Below are 12,632 nucleotides of genomic sequence, written 5' to 3' on the forward strand. Positions count from 1 at the left end.
GGATATATGATTAATGAAATTCTCACCACAACCTTCAAAACACAGCAGGCAGTAGAAAGATTATTTAAACCAAAGGAGTGTGCCAAGTAAAGAAGACACAGGATTGTTCAGAGAAACCCTCAGGGAAAGGGGAAGGGACTCTGTTTACCATACTTGTAGTAGGCCCAACTCCAAGGAACAGGAGAAGAAACTGTAAGCTGTCACTGCCACGATGGATTAAAAAATTCCCTTTCTGCAAACGTTAAGAACAGGCAGTAGTAGGCTTACAGGTCTCTTAGATTGCAGATAAATAGAAAAGCAAACGGCTGCACAAATCTTATTAGACCTTGTTCTCTGTAGTTTGCAAAGGATTATTTTATCAATTTATGTCTGTAGCTCAGTTAACTCCTGGAGAAGAGAAACTGAAAGACCAGGTGAGTTCTGGAATTTCAGCTCAGGTTGATGTAGGGTTATTTTGTAGAGAAATTCATACAGAGAATTCAGTGAAAACAGAAAAGAGGTTCTTGAAACACTCTTGAGATCTGAAACAATCATAAAATGTCCCAAAATATTTTTTTCATGTTCTATATAATAATAATATTATAAGTAGTGGCCAAAACCAGTTCAGAATATAGTTTGTCAAAAGTCTCATTCCACTGGGAACAACACTTTCTGTCTCAGGCTGTTGCTGTTGCTTCCTCAGCTCTGGGGTACAGGAAATAAACTGAAGGACAAGACAGAAATCATGGTGTTTAAATGGCATGTGTGGTTCCTGGGGAATCCTATGGAAACAGCAAACGTGAACAGCATGGACAGACAGGCACAGTTAGCTCATGCATCTTAGTCTGGGGATATTTGTGAAAATTTGAATATGTGCTTTCCACCATGCTGCCTGGGCTGAATTAGGAGCTGGATTTGCTGCATGTGCTTCCCACAGAGAGAAAACCTTCTGCTTGTATTTGACAGCATCTCAATGAGACGTATCTGAGAAAGACTGTTTCTGAGTCTGAGAATATTCCTGCTTGTGACAGCCTCCTGTTAATGTAGCATAATTTAATAAAGCCATTTTTGAAAGAGAATGTTGCCTCATGTTTAGAGATATGCATATTATTTTGAATAAATGAATTTAATTGGGTGATTTCTGGTTTATGTCCTTAATTAAACTGTATCATTCAAATATTTCTCAGATAAAGAAATATGGTCTAAAAATGCTGTGACATACATAGCAAAAATAAAAGAGAAATACATGTTGGAAACAGAGTTCTTTCCATGGGCGAAATTCCAAGTTAACTCACAACCCTGGCCAATACCACTGAAGTTAATGGGGTTGAAAAGGGTGTAAGTTAACTCAGACTTAGCCTTGTATGTTTCCAGATTTGTCCCTTGTGACTTATCATAGAAGGAAATGATTTGATTTTTTTAAAAAACAAATTCTGACAGCTTGAGGTGGAAGTTAATGCCTCTTTTTCTGCCAAAATTCATATAATTTGGGGTGGAAAAAATATACTTTATAGGCTATGATAAAACTAAGTGCTCACTGGATGTTATACTGAAATGGCATTGTATTCTCCAGATTGCTGTACAGTTAGCATAGTGATATATAACTACACATTTTTTCCCTGTTATGTGTTTCCCTGCACTCTGGCTGTTACATAAACACCAAGTTTATTGTCTTACAATGTGAAAATCCATGTACTCTGCTTGTCTAACAATCGTTGTTAGCCATCCAGAGGAAAGGGACTTGTATAATCGCTGCACAGTCTCATTGACTATACTGTGAATATGCAAATCTCCATACTCAAGCTGTTAGTGTAGCTCTTGACCTAAATGTGTGAAGTACACTGACTATCTGGAAGTCCTTCTGAAGTCAATGGAAACGAGTTCCAACCTCAGCACCTTTAAAAACTATGTCATCTGGCCTGGCTGGTTCTTACACTTGAGGTGTAAGTGACAGAAGTGTTTGCCAGCAGCAAACATGTGGCTTCTGCTTTTCTCTTTTTTGGCAAAAATAGAAAAAATTCTGGGCAAACATTAAAGACAAGAGGCAACAAGGAAAATTTCAGATACAGCTATGAAATAATGGAAAAGTCATCTGTTTTTAAATGTATACAACAAAAGAAGTCTAGTATTTCCCATAATACTATTATTCACTCAGTCTTTCCAGTCATTCCTATATATTGGCAAATCTTGTGTTCCCAGAACAAGCATGCATAAGTGTAGACATTTATCCTTTTTAATCACTCTCTTGGCAGGAAGGAGACTATCAGGTTATTTGTGGAAACTCACCTTGGTACCTCAGTTTGGGGGAGGAGGATGGTAGAAGGGAGGACTGGGAAGTAAGGGAAGAAAGCACTGAGGACAGAAATTAGAATAGAAAGCCAAATAATGTCACTCAGAAGCAAAGTTTTTAAAACCTTTTATTCCCTTTGAGCAATTTGGCAAGAACTTCTGTTTGTTTTCACATTCATCTTCCTTTTTTACTTGAAATTTAGATATTTAATTAAGTACTTCAGTATAATGAGGGACACTTGAGGGAAACTTTTTTTAACTCGTTAATAGCCATATCCTTATCTGAACAAGCACTTTCTCTAGCTTTTCGCCTCCAGATATATCAGTCCTATGGTCTATTACTGTTTTATAAACAGGAAGCTCTCTTGAGTTTTCATTCTAAAAAAGTATTAAAAACTGGAGCTGCTCAATAATGATTTCAGTGTCAATTCAACTCTTCCAAAGTTTTGCAATAGATGTTAATTTAATTACATATTGCTGTGGAATTGCAATTATGTATGTTTTTATGAATAATGTAAGATATGTATAATGTGTGTTTGCAACTACTATACTGCTCTTTCAAGGCTTATAGCACTTTTTTGTGCTTAAGAGGGGTGTTTTGATATTTCACATACACGTGTGAAAATAGCATGCTGTATTCTCATTATGGTGAGATGAGCGATGGTTCAGGCTACTGATCTAATTGTGAGAAAAATAAACAGATAGCTTGATTAAAAAAAACAAAATAAAATGTCACACTCCATAGGTTGTCTTCCTGATTCTCCCATGGCCTAGCTACATATTACTAGATATTTACTAAGGCATAGTTTTGTAAAGGTTTTTAATTATCTCACATTGTTTCATACAGACTTTTCTCAATGATTTAAACCCTTGCAAGTATCTGTGTTCATGTTTAGGAACAACATACTGCCAAAAAAGTCAGATTGTTAGGAGAGTAGATTGGTATGACAGTGATCTGTATAGTGTGTAGCAAGATGGTGCCACAACTCTCACTGGGAAGCTAGAGAGTTCAAAATAGGCTATTCAAAAAATAACGAGCTCCTCTGGGTCTTTATTCTTCCCAGAATTTCTAGGGAAGTCACCATCACTTTTGGATGGGCAAGTGAACAGAAACTGTAAGTATAAAGAGAGTCTTTTCAGCATGTTAGCTGTTCTTGTCCTCTATGGGAAATAACACCAGAATAGTTTTAAACTTTTAAAAGCAGACTGTGCAGATGTCTGCATGAGCAGATGTATCACAGGGCCTGCAGAAGATCTGTGCCCTTCCAGAGAAGCAGCTAGGATCCACGTAACATGCATGGGGACATAAAAAATGGTACCTTGTGCCTGTTTTAGCCACTAGATCAAATATTCTCTTTCCTCTGCACCAAAACTGAGAAACTCTGATTCAAAATAAACATTTTTCAGGGATGGGAAAGAGAGGGATTTTCTTAATTATTTTCAAAAGTAATAAAGAGGTGAAAAGAATGATCTGAAATGTAATTTTTTCAGCTTTAATTAGAGCAGTTTCCTGGGATTCCATAAAGTACCTGTAGGCAAACCTGAAGATTGAAGCCAAATCCATTCAGTGTAAACCGTGTACTTCAGTATTTTCAATCTTGTGAGCCACACTGTCCTTAAACAGATGGATCTAACTCTTATTTATGAGTGCTTATCTCAGGAAACAGAACTTGGCCATGCATTTGATGCCTGTGTAGGAGTGGGTGTGCAAACATGCCTGTGTATACGTGCAGACACTATCAAGGTAAAACTCTCCAGGGCTCATTGGGAAGAGAGAGAGAAGAAGGTTGGCTAGTTGATTCTGTTGCTTGGCTTTTAACCTGTCCATCAGAAAGCAATTAGAAGACAATACTTAATCAGTTCATTATAATTCATTGCAATGTATTCTTCTACTGTAAATGATGGCAAAGGTTATTCCCATCCTAGTCAGAGGGACAATTTCTGTTTATTTGCTCCTTTATAAAATTCCCAAAAGGAAATAGATATTTTTTTCTGTGCTAACAGAAGTGGCATAGTGCCATCCTTGAAAAAAATGAGATAATGCATGTCCTTCCCTGTTAGGTGTGAAACCTCACTGACTAACGTACAACACTAAGTCTACTAAAATGCTTTCCAAACCATTGAGCTGTTTAATTTAAACAAGAAAGGTACATTTATAGGGCAGTGCATACTGAACTATGAGCATATGCATTCTACTTGTGTTTATTCTGCACATTTTGTGGGAACATGAGAATTCCAGAGTGGAACTGAAGCTGCAGATTAGATTATCTGACTTTGGTGCAATGAGGTTATCTTTACAAGGCTTTGAGCATGTCCAGTGATTTCTCCAGTTTTCCAAGCAAAATATCTGAGTACTAATGGTGTTCACAAAAAGTGCTGCCTCATCACAGCTGATAGACCTGATGCCCTATGTCGTTGCTAATCGTTACCATTATCTAGCTACAATTTTCATGGCTGAATCCAGCCTTCTGATGAGCTTTGCTATTAATCTTTGATCTACTTTGAAACGGTTGATCACAGTCATAAACTTAATAACTCTGGCAATTGCTGCCAATGATTTTATAACACCCTGAAATGAAATAGACCATTTTTTAATAACACCTTCTAATAATTGTGTTAATGCAACTGTTAAGCACATTGAATTTCAGTACTTCAGTTTGATCTGATAATCTGAACAAGGTGCTGGTTGGAATGAAATTCTGATTGGTGCTTGGCTGACATTCCCAGAATGTGAGCATTCTAGCAGAGTATAATTTTAAACCCTCTTTGAACTTCTGTGACATCCAGGTTTATATTCTGTTCTTTCTGAAAATGTACACGTGGTAGTTGATTCTGCTTCTCCTTCATACCTTGCAGTTATCTTGAATTCTTTACTAATTATACCCAATCAGATGCTGTATTGACTGCAGAAGAGATTTCAAGATCTGGCTCACAGCTATTTCTCATTATTATAATCAAAAGAGTATATTCTGTGATAAGCTCCGTGCTTGCAAATGGATTTTGGGAAAAAGGACTTCTCATTTGTAGACAAAATTCAGTCTCAAGAATTCCCAGTCTTTTAAAAATTCTGTTCACAAATTGCCTCTGAATACATTTTGATTTTTCAAAATTTAACATGTTAATTTTAAATTATACTTGAGCATTTAGTTTTGGTTATATATTACTGTGTGAAAAGTCCTCAGTGAAATCACCCGAGTTACCTGTAGCTGACCTGAACTGGGAAACAAACTTTTACAAGAAGCATGAAATATCCACACCCACATGCTAGGAATATTTAATTGCCACTGATGGCAATTTTTTTTTCTTCTAGCACTATGTAATATTTTAAAAGTGGATGCTTATGTAATTTACAAAGATGCACAGACAGTGACAGAGGAATTGGATTATCAGCATTTAACTGTGGCTGCATGACTTTTCAGCTTTTTCCTTCTAATAGTCATGTCGACAAAGCTTTGCTCCTATTTCAGAAGACATGAGGAAGGCATGCAGGAGGCACTGTTATATCAAAGAATCAAGTATGGGACAGGATCTCGGGAAGATCATGTGTTTCATCTACTTAACCTACCTAAACGAACCTAGATCCATGTCCTTCCTAACAGACATTTGTCCAGCATATTTTTAAAGGTCCCTAGTGCCAGAAACTTCACAACCTCCCAGAATAACTTATCCTAATAATACACTGTTCTTGCAGGTATAGGATCCATCCTTGCTTTATTTGGAGTTATACCAACCTATTTAATTTATTATTTTCTTGCATGCTTTCTATAGCCCTTCTATGTCTAACTGCTTTATTCTGCAGTTGTGTCATGTATTTCTCAACACCTTTCAAGCACAGAGTAGCAAAGTACCAGCAGAGGCTATGCTGAGTACACTGGAGGTAATTCTTTATATAACAACCTATGTTCTTGCTAAAGCATCCCAGCATAATGTATGTTTTTGCTGAAGCACTTTGGTACGGCTCACTTGTGTACAACTTCTGATCCACTGTTGTTCTTAAATCGTTTTCTCCATACTATCTAATCAGTTGTTGCAGATCCTGCCTGTCTGTGCCAGGTAGTTAACTTAATGAATCATTAAGACTGTGCAATTCATGAAGTCATTCTCAATGAATTCATTATGGAGAGCTTAATGAATTGGATTCTACTTTACAAGACTAGTTCTCAAATTTTTCAGGATCGCTTTATATTTAAATTTCATTCTCCAGCATATCTGTACTGTTATCTCTGAATTTGTATTGGGTTTGCATGGCAATGTTTTGGTAGTGGGGGGACTATAGGGGTGGCTTCTGTGAGAAAATGTTAGAAGCTTCCATGTCAGACAGAGTCAGTTCCAGCTGTCTCCAAAACAGACCCGCCACTGGCCAAAGCTGAGCCCCTCGGGATGGTGGTCGCGCCGCCGGAATGACTAAGAAGGGGAAAAAACTGCTGTGCAACAGCAGCTGAGAAAGGAGTGAGAATATGTAAGAGAAACAAGTCTGCAGACACCAAGGACAGTGAAGAAGGAGAGGGAGGAGGTGCTCCATGTGCAGGGGAATGTCTCCAGAGCAGAGATTCCCCTGCAACCCCAAGTGAAGACCATGGTGAGGCAGGCTGTCCCCCTGCAGGTCATGGAGGTTAACGGTGGAGCAGATATCCACCTGCAGCCCATGGAGGACCCCACACCAGAGCAGGTGGATGTGCCCTGAAGGAGGCTGTGGCCCCGTGGAGAGCCCACACTGGACCAGGTTTTTGGCAGGACTTGTGACCCCATGGAGGACACACACTGGAGCAGTTTGTTCCTGAAGGACTACACCGTGTGGAAAGGACCCATGCTGGAGCAGTTCGTGAAGAACTGCACCCCATGGGAAGGACCCACACTGGAGAAGTTAGTGGAGGACTGTCTCCCGTGGGTGGGACCCCACGCTGGAGGAGGGGAAGAGTGTGAGGAGGAAGGAGTGGCAGAGACAACGTGTGATGTACTGACTGCAACCCCCATTCCCTGTCTCCTTGCACTGCTCAGGGGGAAGGAGGTAGAGAAAATCAGGAGTGAAGTTGAGCCTGTGAAGAAGGGAGGGGTGGGGGGAAGGTGTTTTTAAGATTTGGATTTATTTCTCCTTATCCTACTCTCATTTTATTGGCAATAAATTAAATTAATTTCTCCTAGTTGAGTCTGTTTTGCGTGTGATAGTAATTGTTGAGTGATCTCTCCCTGTCCTTATCTTGACCCACAAGCCTTTCATCATAATTTTCTCCCCCTGTCCAGATGAAGAGGGGGAGTGATAGAGGGGCTTGGTGGGCACCTGGCATCCAGGCAAGGTCAACCCACCACAGAATTAAATAAGCATATTTTTACTATTACACCACACATGCCATTCATAAAATACTGAATAGGTCTAGATCCATGCAGTGTATCTTTTAATTTTGACATTGTTATGATTTTCCAGACACATTGTCAAATACACAACAATATATATAAACAGACCAAGCATTCCCAGGCTGTATGAGAAAACACCAAGGAAGATACGGTCAAAAAAATCTTACTAATGTCAAGACGTGTTACCAACTATTTCTCACATTTGTTTATGAAGAAGGCCTGCTACACTTTGAGAAACTTGAGCATTTTTGAAACCCCACGTTTCTGATGAATCTGTATACATCACTGTTCATCTGTTATTATCTTTCAAGCATTTACCACAAGATTTTTTTAATTTTCCCTATATTTTTCTGGGTTCTGAAGCTGGAATGATGAATCTGTAATTTCATCACTTCCCTTTACTCGTTTTTGAAAGACAGGAACCACATTTGGTTTTCTTCAGACTTCAAACCTTTCACTCTTTACATGTTCTCAACATAATCTTTAATGGCTTTAGTGAGCATCACCCAGTTCGCTAAATATTGTATGATAAAATTAATGACTATTTCCTAATTATCTGTTTTTTACTCAATGAATTCTGCGAGCTCTAGTTCACATGTCACAGAAGCAGCATATATATGCATATGCTTATCTTGAATTTCACAGGGCTACCTGGTGAAAATTGTAAGGTACAAAGTAAGATAGTGATTCTGCAGTTAGAAAAGCTTCAGTACAGATTCTTTTTAATGGAATATTGACTGACAATAACATTGTGTCCCTTTCTTCCTGCTTCATCCTCCAAAGTACTGATGTATGTATAAAAACTACATAAAACCTTGAAAGTTATACATTAAAAGATTAATCAAACGATATCTTAGTCTGTGCAGTGCAATTTCCTATTAATTGGATCATTATAACACATTAATTTTTCAGGAATATCACAGATGCTTGTCATCAAGGTGACTACTAAAAAGGTACCAAAAATGTGGCATGAGACGTATTCACAGCTGGAGGAGAATAAGATAACTTGGATATGAAAAAGATATGAAAGATAAAAGATAAAGCAATTGTTCACTGCCTAAAAATATATTCTATACATGTGCAAGTAGACAGCACATGTCCAGGTGTAAAATCCATGTAAGACATTTCAGAACCACATGAAATCACGTATTCATCATGTACCTTGGAGTTGCTAACCTGTCCTCTGCTCACTAATCCAGCTCTCCTAGGATTTGTTTTGACATTCTAAGCCCCTAAGTATCCTCAAACAGCTGTCACTCTTTAAATATAATTCCTAGAGGAATGTTTTCTTTCCTGCATCAAAATTACACTGGACTGCACCCAGGTTGGACAAAACTTAGTCCTGGACCAGAAACAGATTTGAGTTCCAATATTCGTGGTTTCTCATGGCTAGTGCAGGAGTTTTATGTACTTGGAAAGCTAAGTATCACAGCTCTTCAAGTAATGTCAGTTCCATGAATAAATATAAACACCTAAAATACCACACTATGTTTTCAAATACAATCTTCACCTTATTCGTCTGCCTTTTTGTAATTAGCAAAATATGTAGCCAGTTGGGAAAAATAAAACCAAAAATTATTTCAAATGTATAGTTGTGATAGGTAGAAATCATGGCAGATTTCTCAGATCTAGATTCTTTTCTATTGTCCTTAGTTAATAAATAACAAATTAATTTACTTTTATTAATATCTTTGAGGTCCTTGGATTGGATGTACATTGAATTTATTATGAGGTGATGTCCTTCCTGTGTTTGGAAGACCAAGTGCTGAAATAAGTTTGAGAAAACATGCTCTGTTTGGATATGTTAAGAAAGTCTTTTCTGCCAAACTAGTTACACCTAAGGCAAGCAGGTATGGTAGAATTCTCTTTCAGCCTCTATATAGATCAATAAGTGGTGTAATAGTGCTCTTTCTGCACTATACATGAAGAATATGAGAATGTATTGGATTTGACTATCAGCTATCAGTTTTACACTAATGAAAGTAACTGTTTTGTGTGTTTCACTTTGTGCCAAAATGAAAAGAAATTAAAAAAACCTATCACAGTTCTTCACAATAGGAACCAAGAATGGCAACAACAAAAAAAATACCTACTACAAGTCAATATAGCAGAGCCATGGCAGGCTTCTGTTTTAACTGAAAGGCAGTGCAACCTTTGCTAGGTGTGTGTATGGTAAAAGTAGAGGAAAAACATTAGCCAGCTAGAATACATAAAATAGGATTTATGCTACTACAGCTATTTACAGCTGCTGCTTCTCTGAGGAAATACCTGACTCAAACAGCAAAAGAATCACCATATTATGGAGAAAGACATACAAGTCCCATTGACTTTGGAGTTGAAATATAAACTTTAGATTGTAAGTAAGGCTCACTGGTGCTTAACTTTGCAAAGAACTGGTATGGTTCTGAATAACCTGTGTATAAAATCCACTGTGCACTGGAAAACTTACCTTTTGAATTCACTGATGTCTTAAACTAACTTCCTACACATTTAAGAATTGTGCTATAAGAAGACAAAAGAGTTTGGTCCAGCCACGCTGTCATTTATATTAGTATTATCTGACCTATGTGGTCATAGCTATAGACCAATCAATGCCGAAAATCATGCTAAGCAATGGGAAAACAGAAAATTATATGAAGTCCCCAGCCCAGGGAGCTTGAATTTCCATTTTTTAAACATCATGTATATTTATGGGGCTAAAGAAGTAAATATTACCTTTTCCTCAGTGTCTCATTAATATCTTCTTTTTTCCCCCTCTTATATTGGTAGATTTTTCTAGCTTTTAACAATGCACTGACAAGCAATAATCTTGGAAGAATATTTGTCTATATCTAATATAGAGCAGAAGTTTTACTGATATTCCATATGAATACTTTCCAAACATTTACTTTCTGTAACACCACAGTAAACTCGTACAGGAATGGAATGCAAGGGAATTCAACAGCACACAGCATAGACTCCACATTAATAATTTTCTTCAGGTTTGGATGTCTCCAAGAATATCTCCAAACCCAACCCTAGTATTCATCCAAAAGAATCGTAAGTATCTGAAAATACTGAGATGAATTTTCTTTCAAGATATCAGAAAATCTATTTTGTTAAAAAGAAGTTGATATTTGTCTTGCAAGCTCTTGATTCTAAGACCTGAAGCCAGTGAAATGTGTATGTCCTTGGTATCTCACAGGATTATCTCACCAAAGCTGCTTTCTGCTAGCTGTTTCCAAGTTGCTGAATAGGACATCATCTGACCAATAGAACCTTCATTTCAGCAGATTTGAGGTACTCATTCAAGGGATGGGACTTAAAGATTTGTGTTACAATGTCTTCTGGTTAAAAAGTATTGTTCAATTTTGCTAAAATTATGTTTTTTTCTTTTAAAAAGAACAAACCATTTTTTACTGACCATCTCTTGGGGACCCTCATAGTTTGTCTATGTCCTGTTTTGAACTTCTCTATGTCCAAAGGAACTTTGTCTGTAACATAGTGGTGACATCTGACTGGGCTATTTAGAAATAGGATAAGGATTGCACTGTGCTATGTTAAGTGTTTTGAATTTGTATGCATCCTTATCTACTCAGATGGTGTGAAGAACAGTTTCTAAAATCAACAGATTGAATTTGTCCATTGAAAAACAACTAATGCAAGCCATAACAGAAATGATTAGCCCAGGTTCAAAATATACGCCCCATACTGCTATGCTAATAATGGTAATACAGAAATGAGCTATATGTTACTTTCCTCAAATAGAATAGATGTGTCCCTGATGAACAGGTGAACTGAATGTTGAAAGGCTATTTAACAACATTCTTTAACACTATTTACATGGGCAAATACTATACATCATTGAAAAATGGAAATTAAAAGTTAATTTTCAGAGTCATATGGATGAAATTAAATTATAATTTATTCACACTAGTTGAAGTCTTTCTTTTGTTTCAGAATATGACAGAAAATGAATCAAGCCACACTTGTATGTTCGTATCTTAGCTAAGTCTGTCTCAGGAACTCTCATTAACCAGTGCAAGTGTGTGATTGATAAATTGGTAACTCTTGACTCCATATCTCCTGAGCATGTATTTTCACACTCTATAATTTATTTCAGATTTCCTCAGAAGACAAAATTGTTGTTGTATTCTCTCATCCTACCAGTTTTAGGGTTCACTAAAGTAGATCACTTTATTTAGCACAGTGCTCTGGGATGCTCACCCAATATATTTATACATTTGGGCACTGTATCTCCACTGTTTACAGCCAAACAGAATAGAATCGTCTCACACGATCAGACAAAACTTTGAGGTACTGAGTTTCCTTGTTTGTCACAATAACACCGATTTCTACAGATTATTTTCAAATGCTGTTCCCATAGACACTGGAATATAACAAAAGGTAGGAACTCCAGGCATTCCTTGGGATATGGTGATAATCACAGTATAGAAATTGTCCTTGGGTTTTATGTAATTTACATTTGTAATTCCATTGCAATAAATCAGTTGTATCATGCATTTCTCTGTATCATTGTGTAAGGGCATTCAGGTTTAATGACACTTTCTGGTTTAGTTTGCCATTGTTGCTTAGTCATTTCCCAAACAGCCTGTCTCTCAGCCTGCTATCCTCTGCCAATAGGAATTTGATCTGAGGAATGTTTTAAGCAGATAGCTATACTTCAGCCAGCAAATGTTTCTGAAACTTCCTTCTCATTGTCTCTTTCATGTGAAATCTCTCAGTATCACTTCTCAAACCTTCTCAATGAGTACAAACAAATACAATTGTTAAGACAGAAGCATGTGGGTTTATTTTTCTTTAATACCAGTTTTGTTTTTTTGTTATGATACCACTTGTACATTTCATTAATGTAGGACTTTTTGTCCCACTGATTTGCAGCTCATATATTATTGCTGATTCTAGTGCCAACACATGCAGTGTCCCATTACAAGGAAGTGGACTGCTGTTGATCAGACACTGCAGTCTCTTCAGACTGCTTTCAGTTTAGGAGGATATTCACAAGAAAAATT

The sequence above is a fragment of the Pygoscelis adeliae genome, unplaced genomic scaffold (genome assembly GCF_000699105.1).
Source record: "Pygoscelis adeliae isolate BGI_AS28 unplaced genomic scaffold, ASM69910v1 Scaffold45, whole genome shotgun sequence".
In the NCBI taxonomy this organism is placed as follows: Eukaryota; Metazoa; Chordata; class Aves; order Sphenisciformes; family Spheniscidae; genus Pygoscelis; species Pygoscelis adeliae.